This window comes from Sus scrofa, chromosome 3 (assembly GCF_000003025.6).
Source record: "Sus scrofa isolate TJ Tabasco breed Duroc chromosome 3, Sscrofa11.1, whole genome shotgun sequence".
Classification (NCBI taxonomy): Eukaryota; Metazoa; Chordata; class Mammalia; order Artiodactyla; family Suidae; genus Sus; species Sus scrofa.
The window spans coordinates 77,523,240-77,539,768 of NC_010445.4; the positions used below are offsets into that span (position 1 = coordinate 77,523,240).

General features: G+C 43.0%; 1 long non-coding RNA gene across 2 annotated transcripts in view; it reads right to left on the reverse strand.

The window, feature by feature from the left end:
* Positions 9,548-16,529, reverse strand: part of LOC110259999 — a 48,321-nt gene continuing 41,339 nt past the window's right edge. The window contains exons 2-3 of one of the 2 annotated variants that reach the window (XR_002342638.1): positions 11,130-11,306; positions 9,548-9,770 (exon numbers count right to left, since the gene is read on the reverse strand). This is a non-coding gene — a long non-coding RNA (uncharacterized LOC110259999). Of the gene's footprint in view, positions 9,771-11,129; positions 12,629-16,529 lie in introns of those variants that run through there. The other variant, XR_002342637.1, reaches the window with a different exon arrangement.

Genomic DNA, 16,529 nt, shown 5'->3' on the forward strand with positions numbered 1-16,529 from the left:
CCCTCACCTGGGAACCTCCATGTGCCGCGGATGTGGTCCTAGAAAAAGACAAAAAAATAAAAAATAAAATAAAGAAATGTGGAGGCTAAGAGACCAAAGGGTAAGGGCTGAATTGAGAAACATCTGGATTCCTGGAGCAGTGGTTTTTAAACTGGGGTAAGCAATATTCCCAGGGTTCATGAAGACATTCTAAAAGTTTGCAGTACAAATCCTATTAAAGAATCTAGATGCTCACTTCCAGATGTCCTCTTTACTAAAACTGGTCTCCCTGTGTTTGAGCTGTTCTCCGTTTCCTCTCCCTTTCCCATGTTGTTCAGAAGAAAGATGTAGTCCATCCTGTCACTTTGTCATTTGTAAAAATGTCCAGACTCCAATCAAAGGGACAATTCAGAGTATTGGTTCTAGCTGAGAAAGTGAATTACTCTGATGACTGGATTACAAATCCTTTGGCAAATCAGATATTTTCCAATTATTTTAACAAAGGTAAAGGAGAAACTAGTGAACATTTAATGATATCAGATGATAAATTATTAATAATAATCTTGTCCTTATGTGTGATTTTTGGTATTCCACTCAGAAAGAGTTCAAAGAATCAAATAATACTAATACAATAAAACCCTTCCACTCTGAATAAGTTTTCTTGGCACTTACATTTTTTAAAGTGAAAAATTAAAGATAGAATTGATACTGAACCCACTCTCATTCTAGAGAAAGTAATGCTTATCCACACGAAAAAAAAGCACTAACCACCTCACTGAGAAAAGCATTTCCAATAAACATTTTTGAATAATAATATTTTATCAGAATGTTCAATAAACATGTGATGTATTTGTGTTATTTTGATGAATTGTGTGTTACTGCTAATTGTAATGATAACTCATTCTAGAAGAAAATCTTTATGCTGTAGACTAGTGCGATCCAATAGACGTTTCTGTGATGACTGTAATTTTTTCCGTTTGCTCCATCTAATACAGTTCTATATGCCACATGTGGCTATTGAAAACCTGAAATATGGCTAGTGTGAATAAGGAAGTGAATTTCAAATTTTATTTAATTAAAAAAATTTAATAGCCACATGTGGCTAGTGGCTATAGTATTGGACAGCATAGCTTTAGAGCTTTGTAGCCACAGAAAAGGGAAAAAAATTAAATTTTGAATTTGTATACATTTTTAAGAGAACTATAATAAGATGATTAATAAAAGATTTTAATCATTAATGTATATAATATTATGATAAAATTCTACAGGGGAAGGGAAATGAAAATACAAATTCAAGGAGAAAAAGGAATAATTTAAAATTTCTGACTGTTGAAGTGTGCATTCATAATATTTTTATTTTTTTGTCTTTTTCCCTTTTCTGGGGCTGCTCCCACGGCATATGGAGGTTCCCAGGTGAGGGGTCGAATCGGAGCTGTAGCCGCCGGCCTAGGCCAGAGCCACAGCAACGCCAGATCTGAGCTGCATCTGTGACCTACACCACAGCTCACGACAATGCTAGATCCTTAACCCACTGAGCAAGGCCAGGGATCGAACCTGCAACCTTATGGTTCCTAGTTGGATTCATTAACCACTGAGCCACGACGGGAACTCCAATTCATAATATTTTTAAAAGGATGATGCGGGTATCAATTGCTTTAATATTTCAATTCTATTTGGATACATTTAAATCGGTGACAATAGTAATTTTAAAATGTTTAAACTGTTAAAATATTTCAGATTTACAGTGAACTTGAATCTTCTGTAGCTCTTTAAACTTAAGATGAAAAATTTTAGATACCAACACAAAAATGCTTGAGAGGAGTGCATAATGTTTCAGGATTCTTTTAAGGGATGTGCAGGCATTGACACAGGATGTGACCCTTGAACTTGAGGCATTCATTGTTCCTTTCAATTCTTTGGATTTTGTTAGTGTGGTCTAACAGGTCACTCCAGTGAGTGGGCGCTGTAAACAGTGTAGGAAAACACCCCCAAACATAAAGACTCCCTTGCAAATGAGTGTCCTAACAAAAAGCAAAATCCAAACAAACAAGCCAAAAATACAAACTTCTCTGTCTCTCCCCCACACGCATGTATATACACACACACACACAAGCCCCAACAGATGCCCCCCACCCCAAATGGCAATTCTTGTATAAGTGGTTCATGAACCACACTTTTAAGAAATATAGGCTTGGTTAGCAACGGGGGGTGGTCTGGGCAGTGAGAAATCTCTGGAGGTGGGGTGGCCTCAAGGAGGGACCATTAAAAATCAAAAATTCTTTTTGAAGTGTTTGCATTGCTGCAACCTAAACCCTCTTGGCCTGAGCAGCCCTTAATGGAGTACACTACACACACAGAGGTCTCCCATGGGTGTTTGGTTTGGTTTTGGTGAAAACAAAAGCCAAGGCCTGAGTGCAGGTCCAGGACAGTGTGCGAGGTGGCAAAGTAATTCAAACTGCAAGAATCCAGTAGAAGCAGAAACTAGGAGACAGAGGTGATCCTGAGAACAAAGGTATACTCTTCCCTCTGCTCACCCAAGGCATTGGCCTTTCCAAGGAAGTGGACCTGAGGTGGGGGTTCACATGCTTTGTGTTTTGCAAGGCATCATGAGCCCAGCTTGGTTATCCTCATTCTCCCATGGCCTCCCTGCAGTGTTGCTCAACTCCAGGTGTCAGGAATGGTTCAGCCCATTCCCAGTGGCATCACGAGGGCAAGAGGCACAGAGGAGACTGAGCAGGCAGGGCTCTGAATGACCTCAAGTCACCACAACCACCACCAACCCACCCTGTTACTGAAGGGAATGGGAAGACATTCCTGTGACCCAGAGGGTGCTTCCCACGCAGGTGAGCACTAACAGCCGAAGAGGAGGGCTGGGTCATCCTGGCAAGCTAGTGGCAAGGAGAGCGTCATCATGTTGTGGGACCTGGGGTTCCAGATTGTCAGCTCTGACTCAGCCTCTGATTGGCAAAGGCCAGGCTTCCCTTCCCGAAGGGTTTCCACTCTTAGCTGGGCCCTGCTCAATCAGACAGGCTCAGAACTGACCCTGGGACCAGCTGTTGGGAAGGAGCAAGGGACCCAGGCAGCCTTGGCACCATTTCAAAGGCTGGCTTTTGATATTTATCATCAGGCTCTTGTACAAGGCCCAGGCTGAAGTTGCGTAAGAGTGTGGAAAATGCCAGGGAAGTCAAGCAGCTTTTTAAAAATAAGGCCCAGACCATAGGCAGGGTGTTTTCATACCATTTGGGCCTTAGTGAAGGAAAATACAAACATTAGCCCAGAGGTGAAGAAAGAAACAGACATCACCCTGTAGGAAGATGGGGGACTGACTCCAAGAGATGGGGGATACCAAAAAAGCCTGAGTCTGTGTTTTATCTTTTCTTAGGCTGTTGTGCAGTCTGTCATCTCTGAAAGCCTCAGAGCCTGGTGTCACATTGTTTGGTGAATGCCTGGGACAAGCTAAAGAGAGCTGAGAGCCAAGAGCACTGTTGATGGACACTATGGGGAATTCTGGAGATCTTAAGCTATAATGACAGGGACAGGGAGGCATTCATGCATTTAACAAACATTGAATCCTTGAAAAAATCTGGAAAACCCAGTCATTCTCAGCCTTTTTTTTTTTTTTCTTTAAATGCAATTTACATGACCTTTACCTGCATGACTCACCCCTGTAGACCTGCCAGATTTTGGCACAACTGTCAAATTAGTGTGCAGTTCCTGGTTCCCTATACCTCATTCCATCTCTTTCTTTCCAGGCTAGGAGCTCAAAAGAATGCGTGGAAGGATATTGTCATTATAGGGTAACCTTGAATTGTTCTAAATCATTAAAACAGTAAATTCTTTGCAAAACTGAGAATGAAATGAGATTGCATCTCTTTTATCAGTCCCATTACTTTGGTTCCGACTTATCCCCTCTGTTGCAAGAATGACCTTCTTTCTTTCCCAGGGTCACTTGTCCTGTGATGAGCCCAAGAAATACAGGTTCCCAGGATGATTATCTGAAACCCAATGGTCACTCCTGGTCTCTTGGGCCTCTGGAGCCACCTGAGATTCATGCCTTTAGGCTGGGGACTTCTCAGGCACTGCCAAACCCAGGGCTTCTGGGTGACTGCCAAAGCTAGAGGGGCTAGAGCCTGGACAATAGTTTGCATGGTTGGTGCAGTTGCTGCCAGTTTGTAATTCTGTGACCTCATTTGAGCCCCAGAGCCTGTCCTGGTTGCTCCCACCTCCTCTAACCCTGAGGCTGGGACTTCTCTTGTTGCTGATCCTAGAGTTTGTGGCACAGCCAGCAGCCATGGTGCAGGTCCCACTGGCAGTAATTAATTTGAGCATAAGACAATCCCTGGTCCCTTCAATGCTATGCTCAGCTAAGGCTGCTGCCCAGTTGGAACCACATGGAGCCCCTTGCCTTGGGCAGACTGAGCCAGGACAGCGTGTGGGGACAGGTTCTCATGTCTGCCCCTGGCTGACAGAGGACCACAGTTCCTTTCCCCTCTGCATTCCTGCAGCCCAAGCCCACACCCACTTCCTATCACTGAATGACTTATGTGCCTTCCAAGGAGACAAACTCCTCTGGGTTTCCTCAATAACAAAGCCCTTGGAAACTACCTTACAGCCAAGGCATTGTGTTTCAGTCATTGAGAACTGCTGAACTTGGAGGTGGGACCTCAGCACAAAGGTCTGCTCAGCCCTAAACCAAGCCCAGCTCTGAAAGCATCCCCTGTCTTGTTCTCAGAGGACCGTGTTGAGTGTTGTCACATTGTGACGTCAACCCTGAGTATTGGCTGCAGGTTGTGTTAGTCAGGGTTCCACTAGCTCTTGTACAGTTAAACCCTGATTTCAGTGGTTTAACACATTAGAAGTCTACTTATCACTCACATAAGAGTCCAGTGCCAGATTCCTAGTCAGCAAGTGGCTTTTTGTCATATGGCTATTTCTATCGTGTGGCTCTTTCCATCCTAGGGCCTGAAAGTCCTCTGCATCTAACTGGCAAATGTAGAGAAGTCACATCCTCTTCTTTTTTTTATTGTGATAAAATATACATTAAATTTATCATCTTAAGTGTCCAGTTTAGTGGCATTAAGCACATTCACATTGTTGTGCAACTGTCATCACCATCCATCTCTGGAACTTTTCATCTTCCCAAACTAAACTCTACCCTTTAAACACTTCCTATTCTTCACTCTCCTTCAGCCCCTGGCAACTATTGTTCTACTTTCTGTCTCTGTGAATGTAGCTACTCTAAGGACGTCATATAAGTGGACTCATACAATAATGGTCCTTTGCAACTGGTTTATTTTATTTAGCGTAATGTCTTCCAGTTTCACCCATGTTGCAGCACCTGTTAGAATTTCCTTCCTTTTTAAGGCTGAATAATATTCGAAGGTATGTATACATCACATTTTATTGATCCATTTATCCATTAATGGACACTTGGGTTGTTTTTCTTTTTGGGCTCTTCACACCCTCTTCTTAACCATCTTGACCTTCAAGTGACACTTATCATTCAATCATATTCCATAGGAGAACCTATTACATGGCCCCACCTACATGCGAGGGAAGCTGGGAAATGTAATCCCTTTTTGGGCAGCAACTTCCCAGAAATAACTCAGCCTATAGAAGATGAGGCACAGTTTATTGGTGGACAACTAGCTGACCCTTCCCTCCCCTCCCCTTTGTACTTCTTGTAACAGCTAGTTACTATGGCCCAGGAAAAATGTCTTTCTTTCCAGTTTCAGATTTGAATAGGACAAAGGTTTTGAGGTATAAATGCACTTTCAGTAAGTAGCTATAGCTAACGCGTGTGTGTGTAGTGTTTTGCATTTTTCCATGTCCTTTTCATATGGTATAGTGGTTCTGATTCTGTCTCTGTGGCTTTCTCACTAGGTGATGTTTACAGAGCTGTAGTGCTACCATAACTCCAATGAATAGTAATTTATTCATTTATTTTTTTGCTTTTTAGGGTTACACCAGTGGCATATGAATGTTCTCAGGCTAGGGGTCAAATCAGAGCTGCAGCTGCTGACCTACACCACAGCCACAGCGATGCGGGATTTGAGCCACGTCTGTGACCTACACCACAGTTTAAGGCAACGCCAGATCCTCAACCCACTGAGCAAGGCCAGGGATCGAACCTGCGTCCTCATGGATACTAGTTGGGTTTGTTACTGATGAGCCACAATGGGAACTCCCAATAGTAATTATTAATCTTCATAGCAGCTTGGGGTTTGATGATCTCCCCATCTGTATAAATGAAGATACTGAGGCTCAGAGAAATTAAATAACTTATTCAAAGTTACCCAGATCATAAATGGTGACTCAATGGCTCTGTCTGTACCCCTTACTTAGGAAGCCATCAACATGGATTTTAGAAATAACCTAATGTCCTTCAAAGGACACTTTGAGCCCCCAAACCAAACTCTGCCCCCAGAATACCTTCTTTGCACTAGAACTGATGGACCATCTCCTCCAGGACCCAAGCTGAGCCCCCCTGGAGAATGTGGTAAGGGAGGAAGAAGAGGTTCTGTCACTCAAGAGCCTGTTCTGTGCTCCTGACCCCAAGGAGCTTCCCAGGACCCTTGGTGCACAAAAAATATCTTCCGGTGCTGCTGTTGCTCTCACCACTTCTCAACAGCATTTCTGGAGTCCCTCCTATGTTCCAGGCCCTGGGGATGTACATAGGAATAAGAAATGATCCCTCCCCTCCAAAGAGTACATTGTCTAACCAGTGAGACAGACTTGGGAACAAATGCTCTCATGTCATATGATAAGAGATATAGACAAACAAAGTGCTATGGGAATTTGGAGGAGGGAGTAATTAATTTTGCTTTGTTGTGGCAAGCTACAGCAAGAAGGTGACATCAGAGCTCAGGGTGTAGAGAGCTGAGAGAGGGTTGGGGAGAGTGATGTTAGGTCCAAGGGACACTCAAGTCTCGATGGTGTTAAAGAGCATGGCGTGTTTGAGGATAAAGAGTAGGTACTCTGAGGGTAAAGCATGAGTGGAAACAGGGTGGAGGAAGAGACTTGAGCAAACTGGGTGGGGCAAGGGGCAAAGGGCCATGATTTTTTAAACAACACAAGATTATTAACCGGGTGCTAATACCTCCAGAGCTTTCTTATACAAAGCTTCCTCTGGCTGGGAGGAACAATGGGAAATGGAACTGATATCCATTTCGTTCCAACCCAACTCATTCCCAGGCTCACCCTAGCCATCCTGGGGTCATTCCTGATGTCACATTACAAGGTCATTCCAGGCAAAGGCCAGAAAGGAGAACACTGGAAGACATCCATATTCCTGTGATGACACTTGTCCAGGTAACGCAGTATCTTGATTAGACAGTCCATTTGGTGAGACAGAATTCATCATGATTTACACGGCACCTGGGCTGCTCTACTGTAGGGAGCTGTGTACCTGCCTGCCATTGCCACCAGGCTGTGGAGGCATGGACCCTGGAGGTAAGGAGCATGTCCGCTTCATCATCGTACCCTCAGGGTTGGCACAAGTGGGTTCTCAGTAAAGCATCTCTGGCCCACAGCTTCTGTGAGAGAAGGGTTTTGGCTTCTTGGGTAGGACAGCTGCTGTCTTTAGGTTTTGATTTCCCACCACAGTTCACTACCAACTCAGAATTTCTTTGCTTTCTACCTCTAGTTGCAAATTTCTTACAAAAACAGGTCTGGGAGTCCTGTTCTGATGTTAGGGCTGGGGAAGCCAGCCCTTGTGTGGTGGGGTGCTGGCGAGTACCTGCTGTGGATGATAAACTGGGTTCTGACACTGTTTTCCTGTCACCTCCTCCATCTTTTTTCCCATCTCCCTCTGCCTCCTTATTCACACTTATTCTGTGGGACAGGAGAGAAGCCAAGTGGTCCTAGTATCCCCAGGCTTCGATCCTGTTTCGCAGGTATCAAGTAGAGACCCTGCCTTTGAGAAAACCAACTTAGGATTCAGCTTAGTCTGGCCCTGTAAATCGACAAGGGAGAGAAAACCTATCACAAGTCTCTCATCATTGAGAGAAGTGGAAGTTGAGACAAGTGTCATCACAGGAATATGGATGTCTTCCGGTGTACTCCTTTCTGGCCTTTGCCTGGAATGACCTTGTAATGTGGCATCAGGGATGACTCCAGGATGGCTAGGGTGAGCCTGGGAATGAGTTGGGTTGGAACAAAATGGATATCAGTTCCATTTCCCATTGTTCCTCCCAGCCAGAGGAAGCTTTGTATAAGACGGCTCTGGTCATATTAGCACCTAGTTAATCGTCTTGATCCGCAAATTGGCCCTCAGGTTGATCCGTGTCTAATATCATGAAAGACACGCAATATCATCATTATCTAACTGTAAATGACACTGTCAAATTGATACAAAAATCTATTCAGAAAAACAATTCAGGTTCTTTCATCAACATATGTCACTCTTTTGGGAACAGCTGTAATTAATTATTATATTTTCCTCTCCAGTTTTGTTCTAGTCTTCAAATGACTTTGTACAGCACTGTTCTGGATTTCTTAATTCTTCTGACCCCTGCCACATCTGGGGCTGTGGTGGTGTTCAGTGGTGGGGCAGCTGCAACATTAAAAATTCAAGGCAGGGCCCATGATCGGGTTTCATAAGAAACCATGAATCTAAGCTGTTGGTCAGCATATCTTAGCAGAGCAAGTCTTTTGAGATCCAGGGTCAACTATGAAGGAGTAGAATTGAAGAAGTTAGGAAATGACATTTAATAATGATAAAAGGATCTTTCTATGAAAGTTATAGGAAAGTGGGTTTGGGGTTAACACAAAGAAGAGTTTATCCTAGTGGATGTCATCCAAGACTGGTGGAGGTAGTAGGCTTTTTTTTGTTGACAGAGGCTGAGCGGAAGTGTGATGACAGTCAGAGGTTCTCATACTTGTTGGAAAGTTGGATGGGATGAACTCTACAGCCCTTTGTGCTGAACTTAAGTTTTTACTCTGCTTTCAGCTGATGGAATAAACCTAGCCTGGCAATGTCACCTCTCCTGGACTCCATTTTATCACTGCTGAGTTGGAAAGAGGGAACAATTGTCAGAGCCCTTGCTGGCCACTGCGGGTGCACCCCAGACCATTAGCCTTGGACCTGAAAGGTAAGTAAGCATAGTTCTGGGAGTTGGACCTCTAGATCCATCAACTACATCTGATGACTCGGAAGTTCCTTCAATCCTCAACATTGGAGACCAGCAAGGCTGGTTTGTCTTGTTCTAATTATTATTTAGGTGACTATTTGGCTCAGTCGTGAGCAAGGTTTAAATCAAGTCAGACCTGTTAATTGAATCAAAGTTATATAATCATATTTGGGCATTTAAATGCAAACCAATTATGTTGGAGCCCAAGCATCTCATACAAAGGGAGGGAGTTCTATTAAGTGTCATGAACGTATGCTAATACGCAGAGCCTAACCCCTAAAGTGGAGGGTGGAGCACTTCAGGACACTCCTGTTTCGATGGGGTTTTTGTAATAGTTATTGCTCTGGTATATTCTGGCAAGATGCTGGAAACATCTCAAACAAGTATGACATTGATGTTACCCTAACCTGTCAAACCCATTGCATCTGAAACATGTCTTTCCATAGTATTTGGCTTGGTTTATAAATGCATTATCAAAATCTGTAGGAGACATTTACAAGGAGTCTTCCCTTGGCCTTTCTGGCCATCCCCATTCCCTCCCCCTCTCCCTTGACAAGCAGATGCCAAAGGTCCCATCGGGCATTCTGTTTGGTCACTTTCTAGTTTCCAGTCTCAGTCTGCAAGCCTCCAAATCTTGCACTCCTCAAATATTAGCCCCCTCTGCAAAGAGAAAGGAAAACAGGGAGTGGTCAGTAGAGAAGTCACTGGGGAGTAGATGGGGCACTACTAACATAAGCAACACACTAGGAAGAAGGCATCAGACTCGGGTTTGAAGTGTTTGTCCCTAAATTCGTGAGTCTCATTCAGGTGTAAGAGCCTTGAGGGGACCTCTAGCCCAGAGGCTCCTCACATTTTCTTGGAGGGTGAGGAACCAGTTGCCTGGTCTCTGTCCAGTGTTAAGAACTCAGCTGGCAGGCTTTGTCAAGATCACTCAGCCTGAAAAACAACCGGATGCTATCACTGGAGATGACACAGTCCCAGAAGAACACTTCAAGTGTTCTGGGGAGAGTTTCATCTTTACCACCATCTTGGTTAGGGAACCCTTGCAGCCTTGGAATTGCAGAAGTTAGGGAGGGGCTGCTCACTAGAGGTGGGACCTTGCTGCAGACGTCATTGTAAACCCAGAGCTGAAGTGTGTTACATATGGGCAGTGCAACTAAAAAAAAATGCACATTTTAAAAGTTGGGAGTTATTGAGCAGATAAAACTGGGACACAGCATCTCAGATAACTCTGAGAGACTGCTCTGAAGAGGGAGGGAGAGGCAGGGAGCCAGGATATGTAGAATTTTTGCAACAAAGACCAGGTAGTTGCAACATCAAAAGATTACTGTTGGAGTTCCCGTCGTGGCTCAGTGGCTAACGATCCGACTAGGAACCACGAGGTTTCAGGTTCAATCCCTGACCTTGCTCAGTGGGTTAAGGATCCGGCATTGCCGTCAGCTGTGATGTAGGTCGCAGACGCGGCTCGGATCTGGCGTTGCTGTGGCTTTGGCAAAGGCCGGTGGCTACAGCTCCAATTAGACCCCTAGCCTGGGAACCTCCATATGCCACGAGTGCAGCCCTAAAAAGGCAAAAAGACCAAAAAAAAAAAAAAGTTACTGTTAATAAAAGAACACCAGATATCGCAAGTTAAGGAATTTAGAGCTCTTCTATGTTTGGGAAGATGCAAGAGTCTGGGCTCACTGAAGTCATTCCTTTGTCATGCACCTCTGCTTTCTGGGGCCAATATCCTGTGTTTGCTCATCCTCAGTTTCCTTAGGGTGTACTGTCGGGAGTGGCTGCAGTGGCTGAGGACTGCAGCATCCTTTGTTTACTGATATGGCAGGAGGCATTTCTAGTTCACAGCAGGTATGCAAGCATGTCCCAAATCGGCCTCTGGCCAGAGGACACTGACTTCAGGTGGACAAAATGAAAGGGCAGGCTGATTTTTTTTTTTCAAATAGGCTTCATTAGACCCACAGAGGACTTAACCCTAAACCTGACTTTGGAATACCCTTTTCTTGCCAGGAATTATATTACCTGATTCTATCTGGAACTGAAGGTTTTGATAGACTTTGGTGTGGCTTCTCAGTCGATTGAGAGTCAGCTATCAAGGACCGTATTTATTCTGGATCAGCCCTTCACAGCCCCTTCCCCTTAGGGCATCTGTGACACAAGCAAGTCCATGACATCTGGTAAGGCTGGCAGAACTATTAACTTTAGGCAGAAATGTGGGTGTTAGCACATCAGAGTAGATGTGAGAAAACATTCCAAACCAACCCTTCCACACTGGGAGCCCAGTCCCTAAGAAAGAATTGAGATAAGGGCAACCGTCTCACCTCTGAGAGGGCAGTGCAGGGTAAAGGCCATGCCTGCTGTGAGCAGAGCTCAGGGAATAGGGAGGCTCAGCTGGGCCCTGCTCATTCACTAGATGAACTTCCACAAACGCTACTCTGGAGACAAGGGCACGTGAAGCAGGAAAGAACACCATCCCTGCCCTGAACTCCGGGATGGTGGCTGTAAGCCCCCAAGATGCCTGCAGAGCTGAATGGTGGCCCCCATGTTGCTTGGCTAGAGGATAATGGACTCAGGCCGAAACTTGTTTGCAACATTCACCCAGAGGACTCTGACCAGGAGCTATTTTCAGATGACACAGATCTCCAAAAGGCACTTGCCTACTGCCTGCGACACTTCTAAGAATGACTCTTGCCACATGACAGTAGTGACAAGTAGAGCTTTCCTCCAGTGACGTCATGGAGAATTCTAAACTGCCCAAGAAAGAAGAGGCTATAACTGGGAATAAAAACTTCCCAGTGTATCCTTCTTAAAATCTCAGATCTGTAGGTGTAAAAAGAAACCTCAGAACAATGAGCATCATGAAAAGAAAAAGAAAAATACTTTTTGAGTTATGAAATCTGGTTGTTATCATTGCTAGTTTAAAATAAATGGTGCTGCTTCAGTTTCTAAAACAGAGGATGGCCAGATTCAGAGTTGGAAGTATCTAGGTGGTTGTTTGGGAGCAGGTGTTTCAAGGAAGCTTAGAGAAGAACACTGGGGCCATAGTTTGGTAGTCACTTTCCCAGCAGTGCTCTGAGATCTTGGGTTTCATAAAAGATAATCATCATTTCTCCTTTTAAGGAAAGTTGAACCTAATTGTAGTTTTTCCTTCCTCTAACTCCTTACTTCTTAATCGTATCGATTCTTCAAGACCCAGCTCAAATACCACCTCCTTTCATGAGCCTTCCATGATTGACCCTAGTTGGAATTTCCCTGTCCCTCCTTTAATTCCCATGGTACTTTATCTACACCTCTCTGATGGCCATCTTTCACCATCTATAAAGTGAGTTAACACACTTGTTTTATATTAATACATTTCAAAAGACTGAAATCTTATAAGATTTGAACACAATGGAATTAAATTAAAAGTTAATAGAATACCTAGATAATTCTAACTAATTGAGTATTAAATAACATACTTCTAAATAACCATGGGTTAAAGAAGAAATTTTAAGAGAAATTAGAAAATATTTCGGAGTTCCCGTCATGGCGCAGTGGTTAACAAATCCGACTAGGAACCATGAGGTTGCGGGTTCGGTCCCTGCCCTTGCTCAGTGGGTTAAGGATCTGGCGTTGCCGTGAGCTGTGGTGTAGGTTGCAGACACGGCTCGGATCCTGCGTTGCTGTGGCTCTGGCATAGGCCGGTGGCTACAGCTCCGATTAGACCCCTAGCCTGGGAACCTCCATATGCCGCGGGAGCGGCCCAAGAAATGGCAAAAAGACAAAAAAAAAAAAAAAAGAAAATATTTCAATTGAATGATAATAAAAAAGTCATTTCAAAATTCGTAGGGTGCAGGTAAATCAGTGCTTAAAGAAAAATTAATAGCACCAACCTGATCATATTAGTAAGGAAGAAAGGTTTAAAATTAATTATCCAAGTTTCCACTTTAAAAAGAAAAACTGTCAGAAAGAGAAAGACAAATACCATATGATATCACTTATATCTGAAATCTAACATACAGCACAGAAGTTCCTGTCATGGCTCAGCGGTTAACGAACCTGACTAGCATCCCTGAGGACGCAGGTTTGATCCCTGGCCTCACTCAGTGGGTTAAGGATCTGGTGTTGCAATGTGGTGTAGGTTGCAGATGCAGCAGCTCAAATCTGGTGTTTCTGTGGCTATGGTGTAGGCTGGCGGCTATAGCTCCGATTCGACCCCTAGCCTGGGAACATTCGTATGCCGCGGGTGCAGCCCTAAAAAGACAAAAAGGCAAAATAATAATAATAATAATATGCAGCACAAATGAACCTTTCCACAGAAAAGAAAATCATGGACATGGAGAACAGACTTCTTGTTGCCAAGGGGGAGGGAGTGGGATGGATTGAGAATTTGGGATTAATAGATGCAAACGATTACCTTTGCAACGGATAAGCAATAAGATCCTACTGTATAGCACTGGGGACTATATCCAGTCACTTATGATGGAGCATGATAATGTGAGAAAAAAGAATGTGTACATGTATATGTGACTGGGTCATCTTGCTGTATAGTAGAAAATTGGCAGAACACTCTAAACCAGCTATAATGGAAAAAATAAAAATCATTATAAAATAAAGAAATTAAAAAAGAAAAAGAAAAACTAACAAAGGCATTAAACCCAAAGAAAGTAGGAGTTCCCATCGTGGCACAGTGGTTAACAAATCTGACTAGGAACCATGAGGTTTCGGGTTCGATCCCTGGCCTTGCTCAGCGGGTTAACGATCCAGCGTTGCCGTGAGCTCCTGGGATCCTCCATATGCTGGGAGAGCGGCCCAAGAAAAGGCAAAAAGACAAACAAAGGAACAAAAAAAAGAAAGTAGAAAAAAATAAATAAGTGTAAAAACAGAAATCAATATATTGGAAAAGAAACTGTAGGATTTTTTAAACAAACTTGAAAATTCATTCTTTAAAAAGTTTCATAAAAATTTTAAACCCCTAGCAAAATTGATCAATTAAAAAAAAGGGAGAAAAAAAAAATTAAGAGTTCCCTCCGTGGCTCAGCAGTTAACAAACCTGACTCCAATCCATGAGGATTCCAGTTTGATCCCTGGCCTTGTTCAGTGGGATAAGGATCTGGTGTTGCCGTAAGCTGTGGTGTAGGTCGAGGACTCGGCTTGAATCCCACATTGCTGTGTCTGTGGCAGACAGCTGCAGCTCTGGTTCGACCCCTAGCTTGGGAACTTCCATATGCCATATGCCAAATGTAATTTGTAAGTGGAAGGAGGGATAGCATTACCAATTCTACAGGCATTATAATGGTAATAAGGGAGTAATATGAGCAACTGTATGCAAATAAAGTCAATAACTTAGGTGAAATGAACAAATTCTTTGAAAAATACAACTTACCAAAATTGACACAGAAGAAACAGAAAATCTAAATAATCTATATTTTATAAAGAAATTGAATCATTATAAGAAGCTCGCCACAAAGAAAACTCTATGCCTAGATTTCAGTTGTGAATTAGATTCATTTAAGGAAAAAAATAGTATAAATCTTGCATAAATTCTCTCAAAAGGGAGAAGGAAAAGTTTTCAAATTCATTTTATGAGATCAGTATAACCCAAATATCAAGACCTGAAAAGACATCTAAGGAAATGAAATGGCAGATAAATACACCTGTGAACATAGATACAAAAATCCTGAGCAAAATATAAGCAAATGATATTCAGCGATATGTAAAAATAATAATGCATTGTGACCAAGTGGAATTTATATCAGGAATGTATGTAAAATTCATAAAACCCCTCTTTAGTAAATTTTCTTCAAAATTTTAAATGTTATAGACGTATTTTAGTATATTGGTTTCTAGCATCTGTTAAGAATCAATCTCTGGAGTACATAAAACCTCTTTTACTATTTTTGTAATTTCCTGTGTCTGTAATTATTTCAAAATAAAGAATAAAAACCAAACTAATGAAAAACAACAACCAAGTTCAAGAATACCATAACAGGTCTTTATTGCAAAATTGTTCTTGAATTAAGTATTGCATTTCTTGCTGAAATCAACTCTATTACAAAATTTAGAAACCATTTAGCATTTGAAATATCTGCATATTGAGCAATACCTATACACATATGAAATAATATTATTTTCCCCAAATATGTTCTTTTTCTTTATTTGCCACATTTAATCCTATTTTATTTTATTTTATTTTATTTTATTTTATTTTATTTTTTAGGGCTGCACCCATGGCATATGAAAGTTCCAAGGCTGGGGTGGAATCACAGCTACAGCCACTGTACTACACCACAGCCACAGCAACTCGGGATCCGAGCCGCCTCTGTGACCTACACAACCGCTCATGGCAACTCCAGATCCCTGACCCACTGCACAAGGCCAGGGGTCGAACCCATATCCTCATGGCTACTAGTCAGGTTCGTTTCCACTGTGCCCCAGTGGGAACTCCTAATCCTAGTTTTAAATGCCTTTTAATTTCAAAATTGTCCTATCTTTGGAAGGTAAAATCTGAAAATTTAATATTTTATTTCTTGTTTAAAAATAATATTCAAGCCATAGCTCAGAGGGGGGAGCTCTGAATGGGTTGCAGCTCACTGACTTCTGTAAAAGAGGCTCCAGCACAGTACCCCCCACGTTCCCCTCTGAACTAGCCACCTGCAGTGGCAGTGTCACTGTGATCTGGTGTCAGTGGAGTTGAGGGAGAGAGGCAGGAGATGGGACTGGGCCCTGTATTTGTGGCCAAGGAGTTGGACTTCATACTCCAGGCCAAAGAAAGTCATTAAGGCTTTTTTTTTTTTTTTTTTTTTTTTTTTTGGTCTTTTTGTCTTTTGTCTTTTTGTCTTTTGTTGTTGTTGTTGCTATTTCTTGGGCCGCTCCCGTGGCATATGGAGGTTCCCAGGCTAGGGGTTGAATCGGAGCTGTAGCCACCGGCCTACGCCAGAGCCACAGCAACGCGGGATCCGAGCCGCGTCTGCAACCTGCACCACAACTCACGGCAACGCCGGATCCTTAACCCACTGAGCAAGGGCAGGGACCGAACCCGCAACCTCATGGTTCCTAGTCGGATTCGTTAACCACTGCGCCACGACGGGAACTCCCATTAAGGCTTTTTAATACAGAGAAACACTATTAATCTCTGTTTAGGAAGATACCGAATTTCATCTAATTTACCTGACTGTATAACCTACCACCATTATTTTAAGTACCTCTAAGAAAGGAAAGTGCAGCTCAAAGAGATTAAGTCACTTGCCTAAAGTCACACAGGTAGAAACTAGACTTTGAACTCAGGTAGTCCATCTCCTGAGCCAGCACTCTTTCGTGCCACGTTACTGTTCACACTCACGAAAGGATAAGGAGGCTGCCAGTGCTCGCTATAGGGATGTCAGATGGGATGAGGTCATCTATGCCTAGCACAGGAGCAATTTGTTAAGGGAGCGGTGTGGT